Genomic DNA, 16,301 nt, shown 5'->3' with positions numbered 1-16,301 from the left:
AATAAAAATATTACAACCAAAAGGAATCACCAGGAGATATTTAAAGTACTTAAAGATAAAAGATTTCCATTTTAGAACACTTTACCCTGCAAGATTAATGTTCAAGACAGACAAGTAAGGAGCTTCAGTGGGAAGAAAAAGCTCAATTTATTGACACCTGCACATGAGACAAGTGTGAAAGGGATTATAATAAAGAAACAGAACGTCAAATGCAGAAGACCCGGAGCCCTAAAATATATAACAGGAGGAGACGAGGGAGACACTGCAGCCCATCAGAACACACTGAGACTAGACAGACCAACGGACCACACAAATATCTATATAAAACTAACCTCAGTAGGACCTAAAACAAAATCAACAGAAGTAACACATAAGGCAATGGAAGTGAAACCTAAAGAAAATAAAAGAAGGGCCACCAAAAAAAAAAAAGACAAGATGAAACAAAAACACAAACCAAAATAAACTGGCAATAAACACTTAATCAAATAACCATGTTAAATGTAAGCAGCCAGGCACAGGTTGGTGGAGTGGATTCAAAATGAAGTATGACCTTCAGCTGCTTACAGGAAACGATTTTTCCAACAACGTTAAGCACTAACTTAAGGCAGATGACAAGTCTACAAGCAAATGATACCAAAAAAAGTCAGGAACCATGGAAAGATCAAAAGATGTAAGAAACAACAGCCCTAAGTGAGGAGCTCGACCTAATAGGCTAAACGGACATCTACAGAACACGCGACCCAAAGACAGCTGCGTGCACATTTTTTTTCAAGTGTACTTTGGCACGTTTTCAATAATAGATCATATCTTGGATGCAAATCTATTGTCAACAAAATGACAAAGTTGGGATTGGACCTAGTACTCTTTTGGGTCATAGGCCATAAAATGGCCTAGAAATCAACCATTAAAAGGAGAAATTATAAATACACAGAGACTAAGCAATATGCTGCTTAGTAGTTATTGGATAAAAGCAGAATTTAAAACAGAATCAGGTCTCCCTGGTGGCGCAGGTGGTTGAGCGCGCTCTGTGAATCTGTCTGCAGCCTCTGCAGCACCGGTTTGATCCGGCCTGCTGCGAGGGTCCCACATGGCGCTGCAGACCTCTCCTGTCACTCCCACTGCTCCCCTCAGCAGTGTATTTCGTCAGTCTGCCTGTTCTGTTCCCTGCTCTGTCTCTGGTGAATCCTCTCACCCTCCCGCACATCTGGCCTGTACCCCAGTTCTTGTATAAATAAATAAATCTTTAAAACAGAAATCAGTCATACCTTGAGACTAATGAAAATGAGGATATGAGCTACCAGATACTAAAGGGTGCAACAAAAACTACTTGAAAAGGGAGGATAATTGCAATACCGACCCACATTAACAAGCAGAAAAATCCCAAAATCAAACTTTAATGCAAGATATAAAACGACCACAAAAAAGGAAAAAACAAGAACTTTGGGTTATTAGAAAGAAGAAATAGTAAAATAAAAGCAGATATAAACTAAATAGAGCTCAAAAGACTATACAAAAACCAACAAAACTAAGAGTTCGTCCTTCCATAGATAAACAAAATAGGAAAAACCTCTAGCTAGGAGAAAAAGAAGTGAAAAAACATTAATAAACAAAATGGAAGAGGTGAAATTACCACAGCACAGAAATACAAAAGATTATAAGAGATCACTATTAACAAGCGTATGCCAAAATTTTTTGGTAAGTTAGAATAAATGCACACATTTCTAGATCAATATAGTTTACCAAGATCAAATAAGGAATAAACAAATGATTTAAATTTACTTATAAGCATGTGAAATTGAAACCAAAATTTTACAAAAGTTCCCAAAATCAAAAGTCCCAGGTCAGACAACATTGTTCATAGTCTGGGAGTTCCCTTGTATGTAAAAAAGGGTTTTTTTGTTCTGTTGCTTTTTTATTATTCTCTTCTTATCTTTAACTTTGACAATTTCACTATCTTATGTCTTGGTGTGGGACTCTTTGGAAATCTCTTAGCTTCCTGGTTCTAGATGTCTTTATCTTTTCCCAGGTTAGGAGGTTTTCATTTCTTTAAATAAGCTTTCTTCCTCTCTCTTCCTTTCTTCTTTTGAGGGCCCTATAATGTGAATGTTGTCCACATGATGGAATTCATAAGTCCTTAATTTCATTTTTTAAATCTCTTCTTTTCGCTGGGTACATTGTAGTTTATTGATGGTACATGACAAGGCAGAGTGGCCCAGGTCCTTTCCCTTCTCCAGGGGGTCTGGATGAGTGATGAGTCAGGAGGTTCTCAGCGTGTTGGGTGAGTGGTAGCTGAGGACCTCTCTCTTCCTCTTGTGCTGTAGCTGGGGCTGGTGGTCCGGGGGCTCTTATTCCTTGGAGGTCACGTGGACCAGGATGTCCACCACCCTGTTGTTATGGACAAATTCATTGTTATACCAGGAAATGAGCCAGAGAAAGTGGCCATTGAGGACAGCACCAGCCCCAGCATCAAAGGTGGAGGAATTGGTGACACTATTAACATTGCTTGGACCACCCGGTCTCCAGTGTAGTCCAGAATACCCTTTAGGGGGTTCTGAAGTGCCTGCTTCACCACTTTCCCGATGTCATCATATATGGCAGCTTTCTCCAGCTGCAGGTCTGATCCCCCACCAACATGTTGGGGGTGGGGACATGGAAGGTCCTGCCAGTCAGCTTCCTGTACTGCTCAGAGATGACCTTGCCCACAGGCTTTGGGGCACCAGTAGAATCAGGGATGATGTGCTGGGGCATTTAGCCATCACATCACAGCTTCCCAGAAGGGCCATCCACAGTTTTATGGGTGGCAGTGGTTCATGGATCATGGTCATGAGTCCCTCCAAGATACCAAAGTTGTGGGTGACCTTGGTTGGGGGGCCAGCAGCTGGTGGTGCATATGGCATTGCTGACAATCTTGACAGAGGTGCGGTACTTCTCATGGTTCCCGCCCATCACAAACATGGGGGCATCCGCAAAAGGGGCAGAGATGAGGTGATAACCCGGCTTTCTCCAGGTATCATGCAACCATCCTAGGATGGACAGGTTTGCTGCCGATTTGGACAAATGGAAAAAGAATCTTGGACCTTAGGTATGTCTGAGATGCCTTTAATGCTGAAAGGGGACCAAATACCCAGGCAAGCAGGCAGGGAGGGAGAGACAGAAAGACCAAATACAAATTGAGCCTCCTAGCCCCTTTTTACTGTTATGTGCCCATAGTCACATTAACTGACACATTGCTGCAACAAGACCCATTTGTTGTTCACTAGATGTGGCAGGGGAGAGGGGGGAAGACAACCTTGAGTTACTTCAGGGTCCTTACACCAGGGTAGTAAAGACAGCAGTGGAATCTACAACATATTAATCATAAGTATCACCCATTTGATGTTGGAAGGATCACACTCTAGAAGATAGAGGTGGGCTTTCTGCTGATGACAAGTCTAGGTCAGGCACGCACAGGGTGGGTTCACTGTCAATTTGGGCAGATGGATAAAGAGAGTCCTGCTGCTCCGGAGGCTTTAATGCTCTCTCAGGGAACCAGGGACACAGGCACACCAGGCAGAGAGGCTGGCATGCCAGGAGGCAGGTGTGGACTGGGCTGGAGTCCAGGAGGCAGGCAGCTTCCCAGAGTGAATTTCACATACTTTCTCTCTCACCTCTCTCTGGCATTCTCAGTCTCCTGTGGTCTCATGGTCTTGTAACTGAAAGACCAGATTTGGGCTACCTGTCACCACCGAATGCCAATAGAGTAAAGACAGGGATTGAATCTTTAAAGTGAGCTTTAATCAGACAGCCGACACTGTGGAAGATGGAGGGTTAACACCCTAAAGAAACTGCCTTCATACTTCATTTCCAGCTGCCTTTTTACAGTGAGATGAACACAGACAGTTCAGCAGTGAGCAGACTTCGTTGCTGACAGGAGACTGTGATGTCCAGTCCCCGGAGCTCCTTATCGCCCTCCTGGACACCTGGCCTCAGGCTCATTCCCCTGTGCTGAGGCTGGTCTTCAGGTAGCGCTGCTCCCCACAGCCTCTAGACGTGTCCTTAGGCTGGAAAATTAACTCAGAGCAGACTGGCCATAAACAATATGTGTGTGCAGATTTCTTACTCTACCAGCTTAGTGTCTCACCCATCTTTTCCCCCTCCCTAGCCCCTATCAGTCTTGTCTCAGATTGATCCTCTCACAGGGTAGCTCTGTGCTTCCACTGCTTTTATTCCCCTCCTCTAGGCCCAGGTGTGCGCATTTACACATGTGCATGCCCAGTGCTCTATTGAGGTCACAGTGATAACCCCAGCAGACAGCTTCCCTGTCCTCATCCATCCACTTTAATTCCCCCTTCTTACAGCACTGACCACCTTCTAACATGAACACTTTCCTTACTTACTATTGTAAGGAAATGAGTAGAGCAGGCTATATTTCACTTTCACACAACAGACAGCCTATACCCTGAAAGGCTGTTTTCTACCACCTGAACATCTAGAAAGAAACAGATGGGCCTTGTGACACAGGGTAGCAAGGGTCCTAATATTGGCCAAGGACACTTCCCAAATAGTTTCCTGGTCGCCATCTGAGTTCTTCACCCACGTGTACAATTGCAAGATTACTCAGGTTCAAAGAACAACAATAATGGGATTTATTTGACAAGCCAGGGAAAAACAAAGTTACTGAGGCCAAAAATGGCCATTTATCGCACCCAAAACAGTGTCCACTGTTTTAAAGTACTAAACACAAATGCTCCCAAGATGGTGTTTTCCTGCCACTGAGAATGAGAGTTCCAATCTTGAGCAAAAGGCCTGCTCTGAAGATGGTGTTTTCCTGGAGCACGTGGCAGCCACACTATAGGCCAGGTTCCAACTCATGTAGACAGCAGAAGACACAACAGGAAATGCTCACCTGAGCTGCCGAGTTGCCCCAGCATAGCACCAGACAAGTGACACTCAAAGCAGCAGTTGCAGCAGCCTAACAACCTGACAAATAGCCACACTCACGCAGCTCAGTGAGGCGCCTAGCTCCAGACCTTGGCCTTCCCTGCCAGACTGTAACAGCAGCAAAACCGGGAGCAGTTTCAGACACTCAGCTTCCTACAAAGCCTCTAAATTTTTCTTCTCTGAGATTGGCTGCTGGAAGACTCTCCACATCCCTCAGAGGCCCACAATACCCTTCTGGGAGATGGGCATGGTGGGGGCAGAATCTGTGACCCCAGAATTGCTGAAGATCTGAAAATGCTGAAATCCAAAAGCTGTATAATCAAGGGCTGCTTCTGCAGTTCCTTATATTTCTTATCAGAATCCCCACTCCCACAGACACTTTGTTTGCATTTTTCCTGGGGCTATCCATCCTGACCAGCACCCCCACTCCAGGGGGTGTGAGTTATTATCTAGTGTCATTTCCCTTCAGCCTGGACGATTTCCTTGAAAATTCCCCAAGACAGGCTTGCTAGCAATGAGTTCTCTGCTTTTAATTCTCTAAAATGTTTTTACTTTGTCTTCTTTCTCCACATTTTTATTTTAGGACTTTGTGTGAAATAAAATTCACCGATTTTACATGGATGGTTAGAGGAATATCAATAATTATTAAGGATCATGGAACTCCTCCCACAATGAGCACACAGCACAGCCTCCTCATCCTAAAATGTTTTCCTCTTGTACCTTTATATTTCAGCCTCTCTCTCCACCCCTGCACAGGCAACTATGGTATCTTTATTGTCTGTAATTGTGAACTTTCTATTTCTATTTTGAAATCCTTTTTCCACTGCTGTTATTGATAGAACCACTCTAACCTCCTTATGATTTCTATCTTCAGAGCATATCTGTTTCCATCAGTTTTCTTTTAAGTATCTTTATATTTATAGCTCAGCTCTTGTAAGCAGTACATAATCAGGGTTTTTCTCAAACTAGTTTGATAAATTCTGTCTTTTTTTTTTCAATTAAAGAATCATAATTGGGGGCCTTCCTGGAGGCGCAAGGGAATAAGACACAACCTATGAAGCGATTCGCAGCCACTGCAGCACAATTTTGATCCCCGGCCAGGGAGCAACTCACATGGCGCAGCAGACCTCTCCTGCTGCTCCTCTGCTGCTCCTCTCAGCAGTATGTTTCAGTCAATCTGCCTTTTCTGTTCCCCACTCCGTCTCTGGTGAATCCTCTCATCCCCCATACCTCTGGCCTGTACCTCTGGGGTAGGAGCATCAACATGGTGGCGAAGAAATTCTACGAGTAAGTTCTCCCATAAAAACAATTAATAGGGAGAAAAAGAAGCAGGCCCCTGGGAGAACCGGGACAGGTAAGATAAATTGGCAATGCTGGCAAACTGCCAGCGGAGGAAAATTGCTATAGCAGAGGACAAGAAGAGAGGAAAGCAGCAGAACCCTGTGTCCCTCCCCTACCCACGAAGTCAGCTCATTCTGACCTACAAAGAGGAGAAAAAAACAAGAACAAACTAGAGATCAAGCAGGACAGTGAGCAGAAAAGAGCTACTGCAGGCACCTCACCCCATGACTATGAACTGTGGGAACCATGAGGGAATCGCCATGGAGGTGAACAAATGGCACCGGGTAATTGAAAACTCTGCGCCATTAGAGGAAGATAAGGACTCCCCAAAAAGACCTGAAAATAGCCAAAGGCCTGCCAGTAAGCTTGCGTGTGCTCAAAAAGCACATGGGGGTCGCAGATGCCCAGGTCCCCGTGCCTGCAACCTAGGATTGTGGGGAGATGCATGGGAGCCATCACTGGGGTGAATGACCCTCACTGGGTAATCAAAAACTAGGATCCCGGGCACAGGATCAGGATGCAAAAGGCACCATATCTGTGGCACTGAACTGGGCTACAACTGGAGACCCTGCTCTGAGATCTTTGGAACTGAGAACCTGGTTGTGAAATTCGGGGCATGGGATCCCCACGACAGTGGGGCACAGGGCAGACACAGAACCCCAGCCATTGAGGCACTCCATGCCACCCCCACTCTGTTCCCCAGAGACCTACACACAAAAAAGCACATTTCTGGAAGAATACTAGGAAAGATCTCTGGCGCCACCTAGTGATCAGAACAAAATCACTAAATACCTGGTAGTTGGAAGCCAGGGATCCCAAAACCACCTCTGGCTCTGAGAATGGGTGGGCCAAGCAAACGGAGATGAGAAGGGAAACGGCATGGAGCAAAACATTGAAGGTCCTACTCGACAGCCCGCTTTCTGGAACAGGGAGCCGGCATGGTTCCGGGGCATGGGACACAGCCCGGGTGACAGCCAGTGTTTTGGATCCCAGAGCCCTGGAACTGAGACCTAGAGCACAGAATTCAGGGCACGGGACCCACACAACTGTGGGCACAGCACTGGGTGAACACGGGCAGACATAGCACCCAGTAAGAGCAATAACCCCTGTGTTGAGGTGCTCTCCTCTGTGCCCTCCTTTCCCAGAGAAATACTGGGAAAAAGCATAGGTCAGAAAGTTCAGGTCTCTGTCGCCACCTGTACCAGAACAAAATCACCAACTAGCTGATTGTTGGAAAGCAAGGAGGGACACCTTGCTGGACTCCCTGCAGCAACTGAGTAAATACAGAGGGAGGGAACTATAAGGGACAGTGCCCAGCAACACAGTCACAGCATCAACACCCTGGGGGAGTTTTGGCCTAACAGTAGACTCAGTCTGGTAAATAGTTTCTAATACCCCTGTAGGAGCACTCCAAAGAGATGCCTGCCAACACCGGTGGCACAACAACCCAATGCATAGAACTAATTAGAAAGCAAACAGCAGGGAGAAGGAAAAATATAAATAACCAAGCAAGCCTGCAGGGGAAGGACACACCACAAAAAGCAAAACAGTCACCATATCTCAACAATGACATGGAAGAACTTCTCTACCTGTCAGATAGAGAATTAATAAAAATCACGATTAAAAGGCATAAAGAAAATGAAAAAGAAAAAAATGGTGAGACAAATAATCAATGAACTGAAGAATGAAAATGAGGCCTTAAGAAAGGAAATAAAAGAAACTCAGGAGATTAAAAGATTACTGGAGGCAAAAAAAAAAATCTGGGAAAAGCAATGAAAACAGAATTGATGAAATGGAAGAATGGATCAGTACTCTCGAAGATACAGAAATAAAAAATAATGAAGAGAAATACGAAGTACAAAGCAAAAGGAATGAGGAAACTTTTCAACAATTACCAGACTCCATGAAGAAAGGAAATATGAGTTATAGGCATTTCAGAAGCCGAGGAGAGATACAAAGGAACTGAGAAATTATTCAAGGAGATAATTGAAGAAAACTTCCCAAGCATGAAAAAGGAGATGAATACAGACATACAAGAAGTGAGAAGAACACCCAATTGCCACAATGAAAGGAAAACTATAGCAAGACACATAATAGTAAGGCTTGCAAGAGTCCAGGACAAGGAAAATATAATGAAACTGGCAAGGGGAAGAAACAGATAACATAACGGAAAACCAATTAGGTTGAGTCAGAACACTCCAAAGAAACACTACACGCAAGAAGAGAATAGAGTAACATATTCAACAAACTTCAAGACAGCAAATGCCAACCAAGAATACTTGACCCTGCAAAGCTCTCCTTCCTCTATGAAGAAAAAAAATAAGGACTTTCTCAGACAAATGGAAACCCCAGAAATTTATTACGACTAAGCCCCCACTCCAAAAAATCCTACAAGATGTCCTTAAACTAAAACCAACAGAGAATGAACAAGAAGAACAGATTAAAGCAAGGAACAAAATCACAAAAAGACAAAAAAAATGGCAAATACAGATACCAACATCGCAATATTAACTCTAAATGTAAATGGACTAAACTCATCACTGAAAAGACACAGGGTAGCAGGCTGGATTAAAAAACAAACATCCAACCTTCTGCTGTCTCAAAGAAACACATTAACTACAAAAGAAAAACACAGACTGAAAGTAAAAGGTTGGAAAACAGTCCTACAAGCAAATGAACCAAAAAAGAAAGCAGGAACAACTATAATTATATCAGATGAAATAGACTTCAAACTTAAAAAGGTAAAAAGAGGTATAGACAGACACTACATTATGATCAAGGGGACAATATATCAGGAAGATGTAACACTCATCAGCATATACTCACCAAATGAAGGAGCACCAAAATATATGATGACAATTATTGACACTTATGTCTGAAAACAGACACTAAAGAAAATGCACATAAAATAGGAGACTTCAACACCAAACTCTCACCAATGGACAGATGAATGAATCAAAAAATAAACAGACACTAGAGCCCTAAAAAAGACATAGACCTCATGGGTTTAACAGACATCTATAGGACACTGCACCCAAAAAATCTGAGTACACATTTTTCTCAAGGGCACATGGATCATTCTCCAGAATCGATCACATAATGGGCTGCAAGACAAACATCAACAGATACATGAAGATCAAAATCACTCCAACTATCTTCTCTGATCACAAAGGCATCAAACTAGAAATAAATCATGAAGAGAAAATAAGGAACCCTCCCACCTTCATGGAGACTGAAATCCACACTACTGGAAGACCACTGGACTAATGAGGAGATCAAAGAAGAAATTAACAAATACCTTGAGTTGAATGAAAATGAGGACACCAATTTCCAGAATGTCTGGGATGCAGCAAAAGCAGTAATAAGAGGAAAATATATAGCAATACAGTCTCACATCTAGAAACAAGAAAGAACTCAAAGAAACAACCTAATCTCACACCTCAAAAAAACTAGAAAAAGAACAACAACAAAAAAAAACCCTAAAACCAGTAAAAGAAAGGAAATAATAAAAATCAAAGCAGAAATAAACAAAATAGAAATTTAAAAAACAATCCAAAAGATCAATGAAACCAAAAGTTGGTTCTTTTAAAAAATAAACAAAATAGACAAACCTCTAGGCAGGCTCACAGAGGAAAAAAAGGGAGAAAACACATATAAATAGGATTATAAACGAAAGAGAAGAAATCATAACAGACTCCAGTGAAATCAAAAGAATACAGAATACTATTAATAAACAATTATATGCAAACAAATGCAGCAATCTAGAAGAGATGGACTAATTCCTAGAATGATATTATCATCCAAAGCTAGATAAAGAAGAAATAGAACACCTAAACAGAACAATTACAAGCAGCATTATTGAAACAGTAATCAAAACACTCCTTGAAAACAGAAGCCCAGGCCCAGACAGCTTCACAAATGCATTCTACCAAATGTTCAGCAATGAATTAGTGCTTATTCTACACAAACTCTTTCAAACATACCAAATATGTTCTAGGAAGCCAATATTACACTAATACCAAAACCAAACAAAGACAACACAAAAAAAGAAAATTACAGGCCAATGTCCCTAATGAACACTGATGCAAAAATCCTCAACAAAATCCTTGCCAACAGAATCCAACAATGCATCAAAGGGACAATACACCACAATCAAGTGGGATATTTCCCAGGGTCTCAAGGATGGTTCAGCATGTGAAAATTGATCAGTGTAATCCAACACATCAACAAAAATAAAAATAAAAACCATATGATCATATCAATAGATGCTGAGAAAGCATTCGACAAAGTCCAACATCCATTTATGATGAAGGCCCTTGAAATTCTCAGGTTAGAAGGAACATACCTTAACATGATAAAAGACATATACGACAAACCAACAGCCAGTATAATTCTCAATGGCAGAAAGTTGAAGGCCTTTCCTTTAAGATAAGGAGCAAGACAAGGATGTCCTCTCTCACCACTGCTCTTCATATAAGAGGTCCTCTTCAATACTGGATGTCCTAGCCAGAGCAACAAGACAAGAGAAATACATACAAGGAATCCAAATAGGGAAAGAAGAAGTAAAACTATCACTATTTGTAGATGATATGATAATATACATATAGAACTCTAAAAACTCCACAGAAAAACTACTCAAAATAATCACCCAGTTTAGTAAAGTGGCAGGATACAAAATTAAAACACAAAACTCAGTAGCCTTCCTGCACACAATCAATCTGAAGATAAAGAAATCAAGGAAACCATCCTTTTTATAATGGAAACAAAAAAAATCAAATACTTGGGAATAAATGTAACAAAAGGTAAAGGACCTATACAAGGAAAATTATAAAGCACTGTTAAAAGAAATAGAAGAAGACACAAAGAAATGGAAAGGCATCTCCTGCTCATGGATTGGAAGAATTAACATTGCTAAAATGGCCATCCTACCAAAGGCAATTCAAAGATTCAATGTTATTTCAATAAAAATCTCAATGACGGGCCTCCCGGTGGCGCAGCGGTTGAGCGCTGGGTTGCGAAGCTGCCGGTGACCTCTGCGCCGCCGGTTCGATCCCCGGCTACTCCCCGGCCACCAGAGGAGGGTCCCACATGGCGCGCAGACCTCTCCTGCCGCCCACTGCTCCCCTCAGCAGTGTACTTCGGTCCTTCTGCCTGCTCTGCTCCCCGCTCTGGCTCTGGTGAATTCTCTCACTAGGAAATGAGAGGGTGAATTCTCTCACCCTCCCGCGCTTCTGACTGTACCCAGTGCTTGTATAAATAAATAAACAAACAAACAAACAAATAAATAAATAAATAAAACATGCTTCTATTAAAAAAATCTTTAAAAAAAAATCTCAATGATATTCTTCAAAGAAATGGAATAAATACTGATGAAATTCATATGGAACCACAAAAAAAACACAAATAACCAAAGCTCTACTGACAAAAACAAGGAGAATGGAGGTATCACACTTTTAAACTTCAAACTATGCTACAGAGCCATAATAATTAAAACAGTATGGTATTGGAAAAAAACAGACACACTGACTAATGGAACTGAATAGAAAGCCCAGAAATAAAGCCACACATATATGGACAACTAATCTTTGACAAAGGAGCAAAGAATATGTGATGAACAAAGACAGTTTGTTCAATAAATGGTGCTGGGAAAACTGGATCACTATGTGATCCAGTATGTATGTCAAATACTACATGACATACATCTCAGTAACATCTTTAAAGACTCATCACCCAGAGCAAAGAAAGTTAAGGAAAAGATAAACACCTGGGATTACATCAAATGAAAAAGCTTCTGTACAACAAAAGAGACATTAGCCAAAACAAAGAGATATCCCACTGATTGGGAAAAAAATCTTTGCACTCCATACACATGATAAGAGACTGATCACAAAGATATACAAGGAACTCACTCAACTCAACAAGAACAAAGTAAACAATCCAATCAAAAATGGGCAGAAGGACTTAAAAGAAAAGACATTTCTCCAAAGAGGAAATGCAAATGGCCAACAGGCATATGAAAAAAATGTTCAACATCCCTTATAATCAGGGAAATGCAAATCAAAACCACAATGAGATATCACCTTACATTAGTAAGAATGGCACTTATCAAAAAAACTAGCAACATTTGTTGGCGAGGATGTAGTGAAAAGGGAACTCTCCTACATTGCTGGTGGGAGTGCAAACTGGTCCAGCCACTATGGAAAGCTGTCTGGAGCTTCCTCAGTCTACTAAAAATGGAGCTACTGTATGACCCAGCAATTCCACTCTTAGGGATCTACCCAAAAAACAGAAACATTGATTCAAAAAGATACCTCTACCCCTATGTTTATTGCAGCACTATTTATAAAAGGCAAAACCTGGAAACAACCCAAATGTCCCAAAACAGATGACTGGATCAAGAAGATGTAGGGGCCTCCCCAGTGGCACAGCGGTTGAGAGCTGGGCTACGAAGCTGCCCGCAGCCTCTGCAACGCCGGTTCCATCCCAGGCCACTGGGGAGGGTCCCACGTGGCGCGAAGACCTCTCCTGGCACGCCCACTACTCCCCTCAGCAGTGTACTTCATCACTCTGCCTGTTCTGCTCCCTGCTCTGGCTCTGGTGGATTCTTTCATCCTCCCGCGCTTATGACTGTACCGAGTGCTTGTATAAATAAATAAATAAATCTTAAAAAAAAAAAAAAAGATGTGGTATATATACACAGTGGAATACTATTCAGCAATCAAAAAAGATAAACTCATGCCATTTACAGGAACTTGGATGGAGCTAGAAGGAATTATGCTCAGGGAAATAAGGCAGAAGGAAAAAGACAAATATTAGATGATTTCACTTATAGGAGAAATATAGGGGAACCAAATAAGATATCAGGGAAAACACAATAATACAAAACACAACAAAACAGAAACAGACAATTATAAATCAGAGACATCCTGCAGGGAGGTGGAGGGAGAGGGATCAGAGAGAGGGAGGTGCACGGGTGCGTTGGTGAAGGAAATTCTGTGGGGACTACACCTGAGGGGGTGGGGAAGCAAACATTGTTTAAAATGAACAATGATGTAAAAAATATATAAAATAAATAAATTTTAAAAAGAAAAGCTATTGGTGAGCTTTGCTATTTCACAGGAGATGGAACAAGAGGATATATGCAAGGTCAGGCCTGGTGACCCTGAGTGTCAGGATGTCCTCATGTTAGGGGGAAAAGGATTTCTTAAAGCTAATTTTATATAGGCTTTGTGGACTCCACCCCCCACCCCGGCCAAAGCCAAAGACACTAGAAACTTTAAATCCCATTACCACCAAAGGGAAGGTGGCTGAGACCTGAGGGGGGGGTTAGGCAGCCAGGTTGATATAAAGACAGACACGTGGGCTTTGGGGGTCTTTTCCCCATTTTGGCTCTCTGTGAGCTAACAGCGTCCGGCAAGCTCTAAGAGTGACTTTGGGTTCCAGGTCAGCGGATTGAATAGGACGCGTTAAAACTTTATTTCCCTATTTTCTCCCTGAGTTATACATTTTCCTTATTTCCTTTTCCCTTATAAATAAACCTTTTATTAACCTTTTGTGTGTGCCTGTAGTGGAGTATTCATAAGTCCCTTTTAAGCGCGCGGATATGGACCCACAGCCAGAAACCCGTTCAAAATCGGGGCTGCTCTGTAACACTCACAGAAGGCATCTGGGTCCTGAGAGGGCCTGTGGCACCTGAACTCCCAAGTGAAAATGGGCGTGTGAGCATGTTGTGCAGGGAAAGGGCCTTCCTTGCTCATAGAGCCAAGAATAGATGAAAATCCTGAGCTAGAGACAAGGAGTAGGTCAGTTTGAGGATAAGCTAAGGAAACCACCAGATATAATTAGAGTCGGTCTCATCTGAGCGTTAACAAAGCTGTCACTGGAGAGTTAGAGCATGGACTCACAGCAGAGGCAGCTGTTTTTATATTCTTATTTCTAATTATATTTCAAATATATTTTTTTAAGATTTCTTTATTTATGCATACAAGAGCTGGGGTACAGGACAAAGGTACGGGTGTGTGTGTGTGAGAGGATTCACAAGAAACAGAGTGGGTTGCACAACAGGCAGACTGACTGAAATTCACTGCTGAGGGGAGCAGAGTGCGAGGCAGGAGAGGTCTGCTGTGCCATGTGGGTAGCTCCCTGTCTGCAGGGAGCCAGCTCTGGCAAATTGTGGTGTCGGGGGTCCTGTAAGGACCAGACCCTGTGGACGAATCTGAGGGGATGAGGGAAGGGGGAGTGAAGAGACACTGACACTTGATCAGGGTGCAAGTATCCCTAGGTCTCAGCAGTTCTTTATTTACACATCTGGAGCAAGCAAGCCGGGAGTACATAAGCAAGTGCTTTTTTTCAAAACCGGCCAAACCAGCCTGGGGACCTATGATCCCTTGCTGAGGTGATAATAGCCATTTCACTTAGTTCTAAAGGTAAATACAATTACCACACAAAATGTCCACTAACAATCATTTATTTTCCACTGCCCAGGAATCATTCTGTTAATGCTAAAAAACAGCAAAACGAAACAAAAACTTACATGACTAAAACTTAATTCCTTTATACCTGCTAAATTACTAATTAATCAAAATTTATAAAATTCCTAAATCTTAAACATTAAAAAACATAATCACCGTATATATTGGTAATCAAGTCCACTTACTGCTAAAATAAAAAACTTCTTATTCTTATAACTAATCTATTCTAATTTAATAAAAGTAGTAAAAAAATTAAAAAACCCAAAGAATCCCGGTGCCGCATAAGTTGCACTAACCCTTACCTAACCCCAAGCTTCAAAAGAAAAAGGGAAACTCCTTTTACTTTCTCAAGGCTATATTTTCACCTGTTACTTCCCTGATTATCTTGTTAACTAACTGCTGTTTCTAACTTTAACTGCTACCTTTATCTTCAAAACTCCTCTCTAGATAGTCTGTCTTAAAAGACCACAATTCTACATCAAAAACTTGGCCAGGAATGTGTACAGCCCTTAGTTCCCAGAAGATTTTAAGTGTGGCATATCACTTGTTACAATGAAACCAAATTCTGAATCACTGCCTTCAGGCAGTTTATTATTGTTTAAGAACGTACTGTTTGAGGGCCTCCCTGCTGGCGCAGTGGTTGAGCACTGGATTGCAAAGCGGTCCGCAACCTTAGCAGCATGGGTTTGATCCCGCCACCGGGTGAGGGTCCCACATGGCGTTCAGTCCTCTCCTGCCGCCCGCTGCGCCCCTCAGCAGTGTACTTGGGTCCTTCTGCCTGTTCTGCTCCCCGCCCTGGCTCTGGTGAATTCTCTCACCCTCCCGCGCTTCTGACTGTACCCAGTGCTTGTATAAATAAATAAATAAATAAATCTTTAAAAAAAAAAAAAAGGAAAGTACTGTTTGCATCACACAGTGCCATTATTGCCCAATAATGGGGCTGGGGATGGAACTCCTGCTGCAGTGGCTATGGATAGCTTCACAGTGCTGTGCTTAACCCCTTTGCCACAGGGAGGCCCCACTAATTGTATTTCAACTTCTCTTCCAGAAAAGGCCCTAGGAGCCCTCAGGTTCAAGTGCGCACTGTGGAGGGTCCCGTGCTGTCTGCACAAGTGCTTGGGGGCTCACTGCCCACATTCATCCCCAGGAGGGAAAAAATGACAGGACAGGTCTCCCTCCTGTGATGTGAGTCCTCTGCTCACTAGAGGAGGCAGCAGAGGCCCCTGAGAGGACACTCGGGGACTCTCCTTGGGCCGGGCTGTGAGGGAAGGGCCTGCATGGACACCACCACCTTTTCCTGACACGTTCCCTCCAGTTTCTGAAGACAACAACAAAAATAATCCCTGTCCAAATAAGAATATGGTTCCCCCCAAAACCCCAAAACACATGTTTTCAATGCAGTGCGCTCAGATATTCTGGGTTTAGCTGAGCTGCTGGATGAGCTGATGGAAACAGCCACCTAGATAGCTTGCAGCCCATTTCCTTCTGGGAGTCCGCAGTGCAAGAGCGATTCAAGAACCCTGAGATCATCTGGATAAACATGACCAGGAAGACAAATTCAGGAATGAG

At 42.6% G+C, this 16,301-nt stretch overlaps 1 pseudogene; it reads right to left on the bottom strand.

Moving 5' to 3' along the window:
• LOC119251137 (patr class I histocompatibility antigen, A-126 alpha chain-like) overlaps window positions 1-2,955 on the bottom strand; it is a 31,377-nt pseudogene extending 28,422 nt beyond the window's left edge.
• Window positions 2,956-16,301: the final 13,346 nt, after the last annotated feature.

The sequence above is a fragment of the Talpa occidentalis genome, unplaced genomic scaffold (genome assembly GCF_014898055.3).
Source record: "Talpa occidentalis isolate TD23 unplaced genomic scaffold, MPIMG_talOcc4v2.1 talOcc4.2, whole genome shotgun sequence".
Lineage (NCBI taxonomy): Eukaryota > Metazoa > Chordata > Mammalia > Eulipotyphla > Talpidae > Talpa > Talpa occidentalis.
This window is presented reverse-complemented; position numbering and strand designations above follow the sequence as displayed.